Source organism: Gossypium hirsutum, chromosome D06, assembly GCF_007990345.1.
Source record: "Gossypium hirsutum isolate 1008001.06 chromosome D06, Gossypium_hirsutum_v2.1, whole genome shotgun sequence".
Taxonomy (NCBI): Eukaryota; Viridiplantae; Streptophyta; class Magnoliopsida; order Malvales; family Malvaceae; genus Gossypium; species Gossypium hirsutum.
The window spans coordinates 41,412,091-41,430,647 of record NC_053442.1 but is presented as its reverse complement, the minus strand read 5'-3'; the positions used below and the strand labels follow the sequence as shown (position 1 = coordinate 41,430,647).

At 33.6% G+C, this 18,557-nt stretch overlaps 1 non-coding gene across 1 annotated transcript; it reads left to right on the top strand.

Moving 5' to 3' along the window:
- The first annotated feature begins 1,283 nt into the window (after positions 1–1,283).
- LOC121218745 (small nucleolar RNA R71) lies at positions 1,284–1,390 on the top strand. The gene has a single exon (XR_005915222.1). It is a non-coding gene; the product is annotated as a small nucleolar RNA R71 (small nucleolar RNA).
- Positions 1,391–18,557: the final 17,167 nt, after the last annotated feature.

Here is an 18,557-nt window from a genome sequence, read left to right as displayed (position 1 = left end):
CCAATGTTGCACGGTATGGTAAAACATCTAGGATCCTTCAATTTTGGGGGTAGTTTGTCTTGAAGATATGCACTACATTCCTTCGTCAGAGCTACCATCTCAAATTCTTCAAGTCTTTGTTTCTTAGACAAGATATCTTTCATGAACTTGACGTAGTTTTCCATTTGCTCAAGTGCTTCAACCAATGGGATGTTGATGTGAAGTTGCTTGAGTACGTCAAGGAACTTCTTGAATTGAATCTCCTGCTTCTGTTTCTGAAGTCTTTGAGGGTAGGGTGGTGGTGGTTTCATTACTAGGACTGATTCTGGTTGATTCTTCTTTGGCGGCAGTTATGCATCTAATGACATTATTAGTTGATCAGAATTAGCAGGTCCTGAGGTTACTTTGTCGGGTTTTACAGATTCTGGTTTTCTTGAAACTGGAATTTCAACAATTGGTTAAACTTCTTTTGAATCTTAAGCGTCAGTTGGCTCCTTTTCAACTTCGATGGTGTTGGGCTCTACTGTCCTTCCGCTTCTCAATGTAAACGCTTTATAATGTTCCTTCCCCAAATTTCTTGGATTCTCTATGTCACTAGGTAGAGCACCTTGTGGTCGATTCCTAAGTTCAGTAGCAAGCTGGCCCACTTGATTCTCCAAATTCCTTAGAGTGGAGTCGTTTTTCGCCATGTGTACCTTCAATAGATTCTCTAAGCTATTAGATGGTTCTACTTGGGTTGGTTTCTGAACTTGTTGGGGAAACTAGGCGGCTGAGGTGGTCTAGGTTGGGCGTAAGTGTTACTGGTTTTAGCCCCTTGGTTACTCCGGGAAAAATTCGAGTGATTTCGCCACGATGAGTTATAAAAGTTGAATTTCAGTCCTTGCCTCCCTTTGTTTTGGTTTTGGTTACCCATGTAATATACGGATTCGGGGTTCAATGGACATTCTTCAAACAAATGTCCTTCCCCACAATACACACAGGCTATATTCTCAAACTGGTTAGGTGGTTGGGCTGTAAATCGGTTAGATCCATTAGTGGTAAGATTCTTAAGCATTGAGGATATTGAAGATACCTAAGATGCGAGTGAAGTGAGAGCGTCCACTTTATATATTCCAACGACTCATCTTCCTGACATTACTCGACTGGTTGGCCATTGATAATTGTTGCTGGAAATCCTCTCAATAATTTCGTAAGCCTCATTATAAGACTTAGAAAGGAGAGCACCATTAGCAGAGGCGTCCACTACCATCCTCATGTGAGCGTTGAGACCATTATAGAATGTCTCAAGTTGAATGCAATGTGGGATTCCATGATTAGGGCACTTTTGTAATAACTCTTTGTACCTTTCTCATGCCTCATATAGGGACTCATCATCCATTTGTTGGAAGGCAGTGATCTCATTCCTCAACTTGGCATTCTTGCTCGGCGAGAAATACTTTATGAGGAATCTCTCGGCTAACTCTTGCCATGTAGAAATAGAGTTCAGTGGCAATGAGTTCAACCAGGCACGAGCTCCGTCCCTTAGCGAATATGGGAATAGCTTCAGTCGTAATGCATCTTCAGGTACTCCAGCTAACTTGAAAGAATCGCTCACTTCCATAAATAGTCTTAAGTGAAGATGAGGATCTTCAGTAGGCATTCCACTAAATTGGCCTATAGTCTAAAGCATCTGGAACATGACTAGCTTCAGCTCGAATTGTTGTGCCTCGATTTCGGGTCTTCTAATACCCGGATTAAGATTGTTAAATACTGGCACGGCATACTGTCGTAAAGCTCTATCCCTATCATCAGCAATAAGGATAGGATTTTGAGCAAGGTTTGCTCTGTTTCCTTGATTCATATTCTCAAAGTTTATCTCTTTGGTTTGCTCCGTTTCCTTGATTCATATTCTCAAAGTTTATCTCTTTGGTCCTTCTCTGGTTCGCTTGTCTTCTTCGTTGTCGAAAGGTTCGTTCTATTTTAGGGTCCACAGGGATTAAGTCGATAATCTGGTCAATACTCATAAACACTTGAAATAATCACAGAAAGATTAAGTAAGTAAAGATTTAAACAAGAAAATAAATAAACCAAAATGTACAAACAGATTCACAAATAATGGCTTCTTTTTTTAAAAACAGTCCCCGACAACGGTGCCAAAAACTTGGAACGACGAAAATGTGCAAGTGTACACAATCGCAACAAGTAATAAAGTGACAAGTAAATGTCGAGTTATAGTACCCACAGGCACTATACAAAAAGAATATTTATGAAATTAATGTTAAAACACTTTGGTGATGGAAAATATTTTGGTTAAAAGATTATTAAAAACTAAGGGTTAGAAACTAAGAAAAATAAAAAGGTTCTAATGCACGATTTCAAATAAGGTTTAATCAAGATGATATTATTGTGTTGGATTAATTACATTCCTTTAACTTAGAATTATTAAACTTATGTTTATACTGCTACGAACAAATTCACGGCATCTCGGTAATTTGCTAACTACTGCTCATACATACTTATTAAATTAATCAATCTCTTGAACATTTTTCAATGTCAATCCAAGCGATTAATCAATCTTCACAAGCATATAAAAGATCAAGTTAGGTAACAGAGTATTTCTACCTTGAAATAGTTTAATCACAATAATGTTGCAAGTTATGCAAGGCATATGTATCGCCAAATACAATGTTAAATTAACTTCAGCTACCTTAGAAGAATAACATGCACTGATTAAGTATTGTGTCGATTAATTACAATTTCAATATGATTTAATAATTAATTCATTAGTTATTTAACAATTAATATTGCAAGAATAACTTAGGCATGATTTTACTTAATCAAGCATCTTACCAAGGCCTATAGCAGCACAAACACAATTTCAATAATTCAAGCAGGCAAAATATAATCAAGCCAACACGGATTAAATTCAAGCTAGATTGATTAAAATAACCATTTCAATAGCATAAATATTCATAAACATGTTCTGGGTAGCCCAATTGGTGGCTGGTTCGGTTCACTTGATTCGGTTTAACCAAAGCGGTTCAACTAGACCTTTTTTTCCATAATTAATTAATAATAATTTATTTAGCCCAAATTAAATTGAGTATAAACTAAAATTAATTAAATTTTGAATTAACACATTTTTGGACCATCTTAGGCTGGAAATAAATTTGCCTCATTGCTTCAATTTGCTTCTCGATTTTATTCTTCGAGCATTGTCTGCCGAGCCAATTTTCGCCCTTTGTGCGAATCTGTCGAAAATAGTCAAAATTAATAAAAATTAACTATAAAATTAATTAAAATTCATCTTGTTCATATTTTTAACATGATTTAATTATTTTATAATATTTAATTATTTTTCGACAGGAATTTATTCATAGATTAGCTAATATATGTAACAAAAGAAAAATTAAAGAAGAAAATCAAAACGCGTAGAAAAAGTACTTGAAAAGAAAAAGCATTTGTGAGTGAGATGTATTGAAAAAAGGAAAAAATGTGACAAAGTCACAAAATGTAGAAAAGGTCGTTCATTAATGCACAAAAAATTTGTGATCTAACCATGTTTATTATATTATGCTGTGACTTCCTATGTGGAAAGATAAGGAAGGGGAGACAATGAGACATAAGGTAGTGAGCAAGAAAGGGTTACTAAGGGGAAGAATAAGGAATAATATGATGTGACAAGCTATTTTTGTGCTTGAAACTATTTGTTTGATGCATACTATTCTTGAAATCCATACCAATGCTCAGCCTTAGAACGTTAGAAGACAAAAAGCTCTATGTCATCTAGGTAGACTTATTCACAATTCAAAATCATATTGAATAATTGCATTTATGACTGTTTGTATTCTACTAGGATAATCAAATTATTTGCATAATTTATTGATGGATTTCTACATTTGAGACCCTTAATGTTTTGTATGCTTTGTAATATACTGAACTTAGGTGTTTGATACTAAAAGTGTTACGTCAGTTATATCTCATGTTAAGATTATATGTGAATATGAAATGCCCATTCATGTGATCCAACGCTAACACTTATACCATACTTGTTCAAGGGTTGTCTTTTTATTTATTGTTTTTGTTTGTATTGCTAGAGGACAAGAAATGACTTAAGTGTGAGGGAGTTCGATTTGTCGTAATTCGGTGTAGCAGATTAAATTAGTTTTCACACTTTAAGATCTTGAAGATAAGCATTTTACTTACATTTTAATTATATTTTAGTAAATTTTAGTTAAGTGTAATGAATGTGTAATTTGAATCTTTTATTGACCTTAAGGGTCTAATGAGGCCTAAGGGTGAGCTTATATACGTTGTGAGTGTGCAGAAGACCATTGGAAGGCATACTAACTCGATAGTGGTCACTAGGTTGCAACAGGGAGCATTTGATGCCACAACATTGGGAGCAGAATAAGAAAAGTCCAAGACTGCCTTCGATATTGCAACACAACCTGAGGATGTCATGGCATACCCCTAAAGATACCCTCAAATGGGCATGTTGCCCTCAATGTCGCAACATAGGACCCGGTGTGTTGCGACATCGCATCTACACAAGAAATTAATATAAGTAAGGGACATTTTGGCCCGCACAATCCAATTTTAAGCTTGGGAATGTCAGCTGACCTAGGATAAAATACGACGGTCATTCTAAGTCTATAAATAGGCTCAGCTAATGTAACAGCCCCTTTTCAGTTAAATCAGAACAGTGATTTTGGGACCACAAATCCAAAGTCAGAAAATTTATTTTATTATTATTTTATTGTCTACAGCATGATAGTAGTACCTTATAAAAATTCCATTACGAAATATTACCGTTTACATGCTCAATTTGATAAAAAGGACTAAATCACGTAAAGTGCGAAAGTTAAGTTCCAGTAGCTAAAGGTATTAAATAGCTATAGAACCTTAAATTATGAGTCCTTATATGGTAATTAGATAATTTATGTTGTTAGTGGAATGTGATGGCTAGGCATTATTGAAATTTGTAATGTTTTTAAAGGTTAAATTGGTAAATAGGTAAATAAAGGTTAATAATTAAAGAAAATCAATTTCTTTCATGCATTCATCTTCTTTAACCAAATCTTAGGGCAATAAAAGCCATTGGAGAGCTTTGAGTTTTTACCTTCAGCAAACATTTCCTAGCTTGTGTGGTATGTACTTTTGACCTATTTTTAATGATTTATACTTTTTCATAATCATTGTAGCTTAATCTACCTAGCCCGGGGACTAATTTGTAAAATTGTTAAAATATTAGGGTTTTTCCATTGATGAACATACATGAGTTTTGATTTTTGATGATAGAAAATGGATGGTTGTTGTTAGATAAACAACTTTTGTTAAGAGATTTTTATGAAATTGTCAAATAGGGATTTAATTAAAAAATAGAAATTTTACATGGTGAAATTATGAAATAAATGAAATATAGGGCATGCTAGGGACCTAATTAATATCCGACTATAGTGGGTTGTGGTGGAATTTCATGAATTTCCATTTTTATTAGATAGGGACTAAATTATAAAGAAATTAAAAATATAGGGGTAAAATGGTAATTTTCCAAAATATGATTTTGGGTTAAATTGAATTTTGAAATATATTTTTAATTGAGTTAAATTTATCTGTATAGATAAGACAGACCTCGTACGGCTTTAGATCGGGGTAGAAAGAAAGTCTCAGATTAACCCGCCTTCGTATTTACGTAAACTCGTCGAGGTAAGTTCGTGTGATTAAGTTGTGATTATAAGTTTTATTTTGAAATATGCATGAATTGCAAATTTGTTATACATATACACAATTACATATCCAACGACGTACAATAATTATCAAGTCCCATTTGAACCTTAGGAATTCGTAGGATACAATTGACATGTCATTAGGGTATACATGATTCAGGTACTGGTCCTGAACATCCTATCGATGGCTGAGGTCCTGCATGTGTTGCAGATACTCCACAGCTCGTGTGAGCAGCATCATGTAGCTACGTTCCGACCCACAGCTCGTGTGAGCATACCAATTTATAGCTCGTGAGAGCATACCAATCTACAGCTCGAGTGAGCATACCGATTCACAGCTCGTATGAGCATACATGTAAAGGACTTGATGGATTACAGTTATATGAGTTAGCACACTATGTGTGAGCTATCCTGGGTATCCAACGGTATTCTAATGGTTCAACAGGCGATATTCTAATACGAATTGGTAAGAGTTCGATACAGACTATTACAGGGACACGTATGAATTACATAGAAATGTTGTTACATGGTATATGGATAATTGGATTGGATGATACATGTATAAGAAACTGAATCAATTTTTGTGCTCATCCATGTTTATTGGTTTATATATGTATTAACATGGTTAACATGGTTGATGTATATGTGCTTAGGCATTTGGCCAAGTTATGTTGGGATATGCTATATTTACTTACCTATTATGTAACTAAATGATAAGTTTTATTCTATGATATACGAACTTACTAAGCTTAAATTCCTACTCTATGTTATTTTACGTGTTTTATAGTGAATCTGAAGCTCGTTCGGGTTGGAAGCTTGTCGAACCTATATCACACTATCCATTGACTCTTTTGGTACTTTCAATTGTTTTGATTTTGGTTATAATGGCATGTATAGATATTTTTGGCTAATGTTGGCCTATATGTATTGTTGTGAATATGGTCATTTTTTTGGCTTGTGTTTTGGCATACTTTAGTACATATATAAGTAGCCTTAACATGGTTGATATGTGGCTTGATTTGTGTTTGAATAGTGAAAGGTAAAATAGTAGTTAAATGTGTTTTGTGATATGATGAAATTTTGGTGAATTGGTACTTTAATATGTATGACTTATATGGTAATTTGGTGCTAGTTTAGAATGGCATATTTGGTACCAATTGAGAAGTTTTGGTTTGTTTTGGTAAGTAAAATAAATTGCATGAATTGATGCAAATATGCTTAGTAGTTAGTTGATTATTTTTCCAAATATAGTACATGTTTATATATGTTTTAATGTTGTCATTTGAGGTGCCTGAGGGCATATTGGTTTTTTGTGATTATACCATATGTATATAGATAGAATATGCATGATTTTGGTGCCTTTTTATGGCTTGAATATATGTGCATTTTTTGTTGTAGGTACATGCATAGTTGGGTGAGAAAAATGCCTTCTAAAATGGCCTATCTTCATCCACACAGGAAGAGACACGGGCGTGTGTCCCAGCCGTGTGTGACACACAGCCAGGCGACACGACCGTATGTCCCCTGTAGCTTTCAAAGGGATGTAAGCCAGGCCGTTACACGGCCTAGCACACGACCTGTTACATGACTGTGTGAGATTATTTCATAGGGTACATGGCCTGGCAAACGGGCGTGTGGCTTGGCCATATGACCCAAGTCAGTGAGTTAAACGGGCACGGAAACAGGGTGGGACATGGCCGTGTGTCCTTACTTTGAATGCCCACACGGCCTAAGACATGGGTGTGTCTCTTGGTCGTGTGAGTCACATGGCCATGTGACCCCTACAGAGTTAAAATTTTTCCTTGTTTTCTGAAAAATTCTGAGTTTTTTATTTAGTCCCGACTTGTTTCTAACACGTATTTAGGGCCCCGGTGGCTTGTAACAGACAATATGTATGTTTTGAATTGATTTTAATATGTTTATTGATATGATTTAAAAAGTTTGAAATTTAGGTCTATTTGATTTGAAAACTTTGGTAATGCTCCGTAACCTTGTTTTGGCGACGGATACAGGTTAGGGGTGTTACAGCTAACACATGTATGGACACCTTTTTTTTACTTTGTATAATTTTCTCTTTAGGTCTATACTTTATATTTTATTTTTTCTTAGGGTTTATATTTTCGTTCTTGTTATTTTCCATTGGGAAGAAATTGGATTCTAAAATTGTTCTCAAACTTTGTGAGGATTCTGTGCTTAAATTCAATACAATCAGGCTTCTTATAAACTTTATTCTTGAAATTGTTGTTTATGTTTGTTCTTTCATTCAAGTTTATATTGTTTACTAGATCCATGAGGAACTAATCCTCCTTTGGGGGATTAGCGAGTGGAGGTATGAATAATTAACTATTTTGTAGGGATTTCTTAACAGTCAATTGTTTAGGAGAGGAAGAACCTAAACCCTAGGCTTGACAACCCTAAGAAGTCATCAAGGTGGGAATTAACCAAAAATTGGTATGGCCTATCTGTGATCACCTTAAACCTGAGCCGGTCTGGACTGTGATGTCAAAAGATAAGTAGTTCTTGCTACTCGATATTTTAATGGATGTATTGGAAGATCCTGCTAGGGTATTGACTAGTTGGTTGAACAAGAAAACCCGAGATGAAAGTTGATTATGATTAAGCAAGCTAATCACCCATGCCCAAATTTGATACATATTTCCTTATTTGATTTCTTACTTTTCATTTATTTAATTTTCCTTATTTTATTTCTTACCTTTCATTTGTTTAATTTCTTTTATGTTTTTAGTATAGTTTATTAAAACTCTTATCTTTATCTTTCGTACTATAATTTGATTAAAGTATTAATTAGATCTATTTATGTTTAAATTAGAATTAATTTAATGCACGCCTCCTTTAGGTACGATCCTCGAAGTACTTACCTACTCCGTTGTAACTATATTACAACCTGACCCATATACTTGCGAATATCATTTGTTCTCATCTATTGTGCAGGATTTCTATTCTGGACGTTGGTACATTCGGAGGCAATCTATATCCTACAAACATGCACAATTCTGTCTATAAGTCCAACTTCCTTGCATCTTTATCCAATATGTGAGTCAGGATTCCCCAAATCCTAAAATGATTAAGATTCGACTTCCTTCCATGCTACAATTCATATGGCATTTTTTATGCTACCTTAGTTGGCACATCATTTAGAATATAGCAAGTCGTTTGTATAACGTATCCTCAAAAAGTGATTGGCAGCTTCGAATAACTTAACATCGAACATACCATGTTTAACAACATTCGATTTCTTCTCTCTATCACGCTATTTTGTTGTGGAGTGCCCGATGTGGTTAACTGGGATAGAATATCATTCTCTATAAAGTACCCTAAGAACTCATTAAATAAATATTCCCCACCTCGATCAGACCAAAGTGCCTTTTATGGGTAAACCTATTTGTTTCTCCACTTCAGCATGAAATTCTTTGAATTTATCAAAGGTTTCACTCTTGCGGTGCATCAGGTAAACATACATATATCTAGAATATTCATTAATAAAGGTTACATAATACTTCTAACCACCTCTGGCACTAACGCTCATAGGGCCACATATGTCTGTGTGCATAAGTTCTAGGGGTTTTTTGGCCCTCGTTCCTTTTGCATTAAAAGATCATGTAGTATTCTTACCTTCCAAGCAAGATTCACATTGTGGAAGATCAACTTCTTTAAGTTATTCTTTCTCGATTAATATGACCAAGTCTCAAATGCCAAAGGTATGACTCATTAGATTAAGAAGTTTTAAATCTTTTATTTGATAGTTCAATCTCAAGCATTTTGTACATCTTTTGTTTGACAAAATAGAGATTTTGACATCCATCCATTACAGATAAGATTGGGATTTCTAAATATTATAATTCCATTAGTAAAAGTCATGATTAAGCCGTCTTTATATAAACATGCAACGAAAATTAAGTTTCTTTGAAACTTGGTACCTAGAAAATGTATTTTAAAATAATCTTCCTAGAATTATCAACATAAAGTTGTACATCTCCCACTGCTTCAGCTGCCACACTTGTCCCATTCTCGGTCCACAATGATAAGCTCTTATCTCTAAGATATTTCGTCTCCTCGAACCCCTACAGAGAAACACAAACATGATTAGTGGCTCTTGAATCAATGACCCAGTGATCTATTGACTCTTCCACTAAACATGTTTCTATCATCAATAGTTTCATATCTTTGCCCTTTGTAGCTAGGTATTCTTTCCACTCTTTACAGTTTGCCTTGAAGTGCCCTTTCTTGTTGTAGAAGAAGTATCTAAACTTAGATAAGTCTTTTGGCTTTTTGGTTCTCTTCTATTCCACTTGTGGTGGCCCAAAGACCTTAGCCTTGCCTTTCTTAGTGCGCTTTCTCTTCCCTTTTGAGAAAGAGGCAACAACTATATTCGCTTCTTCTCTTTGAACCAGCTAACCACCATTCAATACCAACTAATAAGATTGTAAATCCTTCATGAGTTGTGTAAATTTTAGGGTTTTTTGCCAAGGTTATATGCAAGCCAAAAACTAGTAAAATCCTTGGACAAGCTTTTTAACACCATTCTATTTGAGTTTTTTGGTCCACATTGGTCTCATTTTTCGTGGCCTCAAAAAAGTAGCCTGTAACACCCATTCGTCCATCACTGTCACTAGATTAGGGTTATGGAATGCTATGACAATTAATGATACAAGAATTTACAATTCCAAACAAATTTCCATTTAAACAATCATTATCAGGCAATCAATTAATAAACATGCCATTCAATCAAAATCGGGGATTAAAATCGAGCCTAAGAAACTCTGAAAGCAGTTCAAAAACAATTTGGGACTAATTTGGAACAAATCATAAAATCAAGGCAAAATCGGAAAAAGGGGTCACACGGCCATATGATCAGACTGTGTGACAAGCTAAGACCGTGTGAAGCTGAACAACACGGTTGTGCCATCGAACCGTGTGAAATAGCTTAACCGTGTAAGCTACGTCACATGGTCGTGTCACCAAGCTGTGTATGTAACACTCCTAACTCGTCTCCATTGCCAAATTAGGGTTATGGAGCATTACCGTGCAATAGGAACATTAAACATCATATCATTCAAATAGGCTAAACATATCATAATTCATCCAATCACATGCACTTTGTTCCTAAATCGAGCCCTTGAGGACCTAAAAATAGCTTAGAAGAAATTTGAGACTAATCTAAAACAAATTGGAAAATTTAAGAAAAAGTTCCAAAACTAGGAAACAGGGGTCACACGGTCGTGTGGTCAAGCCATGTGGAATCACCCTAGGTCATGTAACTTTTGAACAAAGGACACACAACCATGTTCCATCCCGTGTCCTCTCTAAATTGTAACTCACTGAGTAGGGTCAAACAATCGTGTAACTCTCTAAATTGCCCCACACGCCTGTGTGCTAGGCCGTGTGCTAGGTCGTGTAACTCACTTACTTGAACCCTAAGAAAACCACAGATGACATATATGGTATAATTACCATTCAAGTCCATTAACTTTTATTTCCAAAGTCATTTAACCCTTTTAGCTAATAGAACTCAATCTTTTACCTTTTACGATTTAGTCCTTTCTACTTAATTAACTAAGTAAACTTTAAAATTTCTTAACGAAATTTTTATACGACCTTAGTTTAATCCCATAAACATTAAAATAATAAAAAATAATAACTTACTCGTCGAAATTGTGATCTCGAAATCACTATTTTTGATATCACTGAAAACAGGCTGTTACAATGTAACTCATTGTGACCGTGTGAACAAAATTGTTATCGAAATCTAAAAGAGCACACAGTTGTGCCACATGCCCGTGTGAGGCACACGACCGTGTGTGCCTAAAACCTTCAAATACAAGATTACCAATTCATGCTTACTTAAACCACAAGCAACCAATTAATCAAACTTTCAACCTGTTTAATTCACATAAAAAAACATATCAAAACATGCTATTTACCTAATTCTAAACAATATGCCATAAGGAAACATCACAAATCAACAATCAAATTTAATGATCAAATTCATTTTTTATCAAATTCACACTTAACCAAATAGGTTATTTAAGGTACGAAAATGTCATAATTCATTCATCAAACATTATACCTTTATCTAAACACATTTTAAAAAAACTTGTCTACCATAACAAGAAACTAGGCACAAATCATTTTATACCATCCAAACCAAACTCCAACCACTGTTTACTTATTCATGTATTCCTTATCACAATATAACACATCTATATGCAGTTCATGCGATCAAGTTAAATCCACCACATATCAATTTCAATATCACATTCAAATCTCTAAATCAAGCTATGATCAACCACATTATTGGCCACAAAAAATCCACTTATAAACAAGTACAAAATATGCCACTTATAATGAACACTTATATACAAATTACAAGATACTCATATTACATGCTACATATCCCAAAGCAAATGTTTTCAAAGTATACCAAAGATGCTGGATAGTGTGATCTTCCACTTGATCTGATTGCCTGGTTCAGCAACACGAGATCTACAAGAAATCAGGAAAACAAAATGAGTAAGCTTTTACGAGCTTAGTAAGTTAATAGGTTGAAACGTTATAAGTTACCGTATAACCATTGTTTTATAATTAACAAAATCAATAGCTAACATTAACCCTGTTAATCACAGCTATTCAACAGGTGAGTTTTGTAAATACAATTCATTTAATCACCTCATTTATATAGTATCAACCATTATCAAGTCACGATAAAATATAGAAAACCATAAACACATGTACAAGTCTTTCACAAGAAATCATTCAGTTACCTATCATCGTTAAATCATTTAACCATTAAAAATTCAGCCCAATGGATGGTATAACAGATACAGATACACAGTTACCCATCCAGAACACACCAGAATGCTCAAACGAGCCAAACCCGCCGAGAACACACTTGGGCACAAAGTGCCTAACTTGTAGGCTAACATCCCTCCGGAACACACCTGGGCACCAAGTGCCAAGCCCGAAAGCTTTACATCTGCCCCTAGTAACACACCAGAATCATGGTAAATATAACATGATAGTTTATAACAAATGTTGGATTTCAGTATATTCAGTGGATAGTAACAAGTAAATAATCATCATCTCATCACAAGTCAATCCCGTACCGCACGTAGTATAACCTATTGGGATGCCAATTGTATCCTATCCTACGTTCATACGGGCTCAATAGAGGTAATCATATAGCATTTTACAATTCAATTCATTTTTCTCACCTTGTACCAATTTATAACAATTCAGTCATATATATATATTAACATACCACAACTTAGAAATCAATATAATATTACAAATTATTCTAATTTAAATTATAAACTTACCAGGGCTAAACAGCAAAGATTGTAATGTTAGGGGTTAATTAGCAATTTTTCCTTTTTCCACAATTATCTACCGACTCTTATTCTAAATAGCAATTTATTTCAATTATCATCCCAAATACTTATAAATAATATATTTAATTCATATGATTTCTTTATTGACATTTTTCACAATTTCCTTAAACTTTTACATTTTATTCAATTTGGTCCTTAATATTAAAACGAGCCTATTTTCACAATAAATTCATAAACCTGATTTTTGCTGAACCTTTAACCATATAAAAGAAAACCCTTAAATTCTAAATTTTTTCAATAAAACCCTTCCAAATTCCACATGCTTTTAGTTAAATCATTAAACTTAAAACTATAGAAAGTTACTTTATAAACTAGCTCAAAATCACCACCAAAGCTCAAACCCAAGCATAAGCATCAAGAAAACTTCAAGAACATCAACTATAATTTTTCTAAACTTTGACAGTTTCACAAAATAGTTCCTAGGCTAGCTAGATTACAATACAACGATTTCAAAAACATAAAATTAATAAAGAATGGACCAAGAAATACTTACATGCAAGGGATATAAGCAAGTTGAATCTTCCCAAGCTATTTCAATGGAGTTTTCGGTTGACAAAACAAGAAAATGAAAAAGATATAGAGGTTTACCATTTGTTTTATTATTATCTTAGCTTTAATAATTAAATTAAAACATATAAAATATAATACAAACTCATATTCGACCATCCATTAACCTTATTATGGTCTATTTGCAACATAGAACCTCCCACTTTTACTTTTTATTCTCAATTGGCACTTAAACACTAATAGCAATTGATTTTTGTAACTTTTACGATTTAGTCCTTTTTCTTTAATTAACTAGCTAAACATTAAAATTTCCGAACCAAAATTTAATACATCTATATAATCACTCTGCAAATATTTAATAAAAATATTTATGAGCTCGCTCGGTTTATAAAAACAAGGTCTCGATACCTCGTTTTCTAAAACCACTTAAACTTAACAATTCATTTCAAATATAAAAAATTATCAAATCATTATTTAATATAATACCATATTTGACTCGTAAATATTAATAATAATATTTACGGACTCACTTGTAAGAATTATGGTCTGAACCACTATTTCTAGCACCACTAGAAAACAGCCCATTAGAACTCTCCCCCATTAGGAAATTTCGTCCTCGAAATTTTTACATAAGAATAATTCAAGTATTGTGACTTCTTCAATTCCTCAGTTCCCTACGTAGCTTCTTCAATACTGCGTCAATACCACAGACTTTTACTAATGGTACATATTATTCTAAAGTTCTTTTATCTCACAAACTAAAATAGTTACTAGCTCCTCTAAATATGACAAATGACAATATGATACAGCTTTCAAACAATCTCAAATAACACAAAATTTATCTTCAGTTTCTCGAAGTAATTCTTCCTCAACTATCTGGTTTTCGCTCAGTTCTAACCAGTATAACAGGGTTCTACATTTCCATTCATATAAAGCTTCAACGGTGCCATTTTAATAATGGACTGATAGCTATTATTATAAGCGAATTCGGTCAACGGAAAATATTTTTTTCAGCTACCTTCGAATTCAATACTACAACATCGTAATATGTCTTCCAGAATCTGTATTACTCATTCCAATTGTTTGTCTGTTTGCGGATAAAATGTTATCCTGAAGTTAAACTTAGTAACCAGAGCTTCGTGGAATTTACCTCAAAATCTTGAGGTCAATCTCGATCTCAACCGTAAATAACAAACAACAATACTCTGGTTAATCTGACAATCTTTGATACATATAACTCAACCAACTTTTCAAACAAGTAATATGTTCTATCCAAAATAAAGTGAGTCGATTTCGTTAACTTTTCAACAACAATCTAGATCAAATCTTTCTTTATCAATGTCACAAGCAATCCAGATACAAAATTCATCATAACTCATTCTCATTTCCATTCAGGAATCATAACAGATTGCAATAACCCAAATGAAACTTGATGCTTGTAACATGTAGGTTTGTGCAAGTGTACATAGTTGTTGTCAAGTAATAAGTAAGTAAAAGAGTTACCATGTTCACAGGGACTGTATATGTTAATTAAATAATTTCAAAATTATGAATTTACAGTTGGTAAAGAAAACACAATAATTTTGAAGTGAACGATGTTAAAATTAAATTAATTAACTAGATGCAAATCAACCTAAATGCAAATGAGATGAAATAAAATACAAGGTGATGGTTTAGTAGCAATTTCACAAGTTCAACAACAATAACATGAATAATCTACAACAATTACAACACTTGACTCAATTCATTTTCATCATGTTTAACAATGTTCAGAAAATATTCTATGGCAACTTGATCATTCATTAACTGGGAATCTCATATAAGTTCAACTGGATCTTATACATACATGAACAAATATCGTAACTTAACTAAGGATTCCTTAGAATTTATGTGAAGTAACAGGGACGGATTAGGTTTGAAAAAAATTAACCACATAAACCTAAAATTATGCAAGGTAATAAGTTCTCTTAGTCTATTACGAACCTCTAATTTATCCTAATTAGGATATAAATTAAGCATGCATTTTCCAATTATTGTGTCCATTAGTTATCATCTGATTAGGATTGAATAACTAATTCTAATGCATTCAAATATATTTTAATGCATAAAATACATAGTGGTTTTAATTGGAAGCATGAACAACTGAGGCACAAAACAATATAAACATGAATTAAATGAATTTTATCCAGTTATCACAATTATTCTAGCTAAACAAAATTAAGTCATCATTGCCAATGGAAAAACATCATAACAATTTGCAAACATGTTAAATAACTTAGAAAAAACTAAAGAATAGGAAAGAAGAAAATCTTGATGATTTCGGTGATTCTCTGAAGACCGATTGTGGTAGCTTCCTTCGATTCTCGTGAATGCTCCTTCGCAAAATGCCCCTCAAGGTGGCCGACCAATAGTGGTTTTCCTCAAGGGAAATTCTAGTTAAGAGAGGTGAAGAAATGGACAACTTATGCGTGAAAGAGAGGAAAAAAAGATGAGAGAAAGATAAGAGGATTGTGAATTGAGAGATGAATGAGGGATGAGGGATGAGAAGTGAGGCTTGGTATTTGTAGTATAGGGATGGCATACGAGTTTGCTAAAAGTAGCTTGAAGATCCATTGGTTCTCTCCTTTGCTTGGCTGGCCTTGAAGTGTGGAGAGGGAAGTTAATGGTTGCTTGATTCATGCTTGATTTCATGCATGAATCATGCAACGGGTTGGACGGTTTCTTGGGTATTAGTTAGGAGGTGATTTATGATTCTTTCACAAGTGCAAGGACCTCCAAGTTAATTTTTCCAAAGCTAATTTGGGCTGCTCTTGATAGCTTTGCCAAATTTTGGCCATTCTCCCCCTTGTTGGACAGTTGTGACAACCCGATTGAGAGCAGACTTCAGTCTTTTCAGCAACTATCTTTCAAATTAGGTTGATTTGGATTTTTGAGTCCAATTTAATAAGCTTGTCGTCCACATGGAGTAAAACTTAACTTGTGTCAATGTGATATTAATTAACTCTTATTCTTGTTAATTCAATGGTTCATATGCAACAATTTGATCACTGATATTAGCATTACATTGATGTTTAGATAAATGTCGGAATAGAGGTTTAGATAGAATTATTTAAGCACATCAACGCAAGAAGTAAGGAGAGAAATAAACAAAAATTTAAAATGTGAGTCAAAGAGATAAGTAAAGAGAGAATCAACACAATATATTTGTTAATGCAATTCGAATTCATCAATCCTACCATCTAGAACTTCACTCGTAAAATGATTTTATTCAACAATTCATTTAGTACAACTATTGGTTAAAGCCCCCTCCCAATGGATAATTAAGCCTTAAATTTGAACCCATTGAGCCCTAAAGTTTAACCTAAATTGTTACAAATCACTCTCCCCATACAATATCTCTCCATAAAAATTCCTAAACAAGGAGTATTTAAATACACCCCCCAAATGACTAGAGAAGAAGTCAATCAATAGCCTATATATACGATAATACAATAGTCTCTACAACATCTTTTTGATAAGCATAAAAATCTTAGTAAAAGGCTGGATGTATCTCTTGAAATATCTTCAATAATTATCCTAATAAAACAAACCATCTTGATCTCCAAGTAAAGGATAAGGCTTAACTTGAGATTGTTGATCAGCCGCATTCAAGATATAATAAAACATGGCTTGAGAATCTTTTGTTCATAATGTCACACACCATGAATATCAAAGTAAAAAATGTCAAATTAATACTGCACTTAGCAATCCTAAAAGCATATTTAGATTGTCATCCAGACAATTATTCCAACAAGAGAAAGAACATAGTTATCAAAATTGCATTTTAAAGAAATGTTCGAACATGAGGAGCAACTTCAAACACAAGGATAGTTAAGGTCCCAAAAATGTGCTTTGATTTTGATATGTTGTTATTATTGGAATAAAAAATTGTCATTTATCATCACAATTCGTAGCCTAGTGACAAAATTTTGTATCCATATTCTAGCAAAATCGGAACTTGTATACCTCATTTCTTTAGCCTATTAGACCTCTGGTATGTGAACATGTAATGTTTTGTTTTCTAAAGGTAATGTATGAATTTTTTGGCTATTTCCATTGATCCATATCCAATGTAACATCCCGATTTTGGGCCTAGTCGGAACAGTGGTTTTAGGACCACAAATTCGATGAGGAAAAATTATTTTTACTATATTTTTATGGCCTACAATTTCACGAAATTATTTCGAGAAAATTTCGTTCAAAAATTTCAACGTTTAGGCACTCAATTCAGTCAAAAGGACTGAATTTGTAAAAAGTGCAAAAGTTGAGTTCTACATGTTAGAGGTGTTCAATTGTTATGAAATTTTAAATTGGAGGTTTTTATATGCAATTATACCATTGGTTAAGTTATGGACAAAAATGGACATGAGATAAGTGAAATAAGAAATTTTTAAGTTAGAGGCATTTTGGTAATTTGGTAATTAAAATGAATTAAAAGGGAAAAAGATGGCAAATTGTGGTCATCTTCTTCATTTGGCCGAAATTAGCAAGGGGGAGCCATAGTTAGGGTTTTCAAGCTTCCAAGCTCCATAGTAAGTGATTCCAAGCCCCGTTTTTAATGTTCTTTATGTTTTTGAAGCTCTAGTAACTTGATTTAGCTTATTCTAGCAATAATTTAACCTAGGGTTCATATTTGGAAAAATGCCCATAGGTGAAATGTGTTTATTTTAATGTTTTATGGTAGAATATGAAGCTTAGAATTATGTTAAGCAACTTTTGCTAAGTGATTTTAAGTGAAAACGAGTAAAACAACATAATCGGTAAAAATACCTAATGTTCATAAGTGTTAGAGTGGGAATTTGATGTTTCCGTAGAAGGTAAAAATGTTCAGCATGTCATAAAACATAATAATAAGGGATGAAGTTTAATTTCCGAGCTTTGGGGAAAAAGTGTAATTATGTAAAAGTTTAGGGGC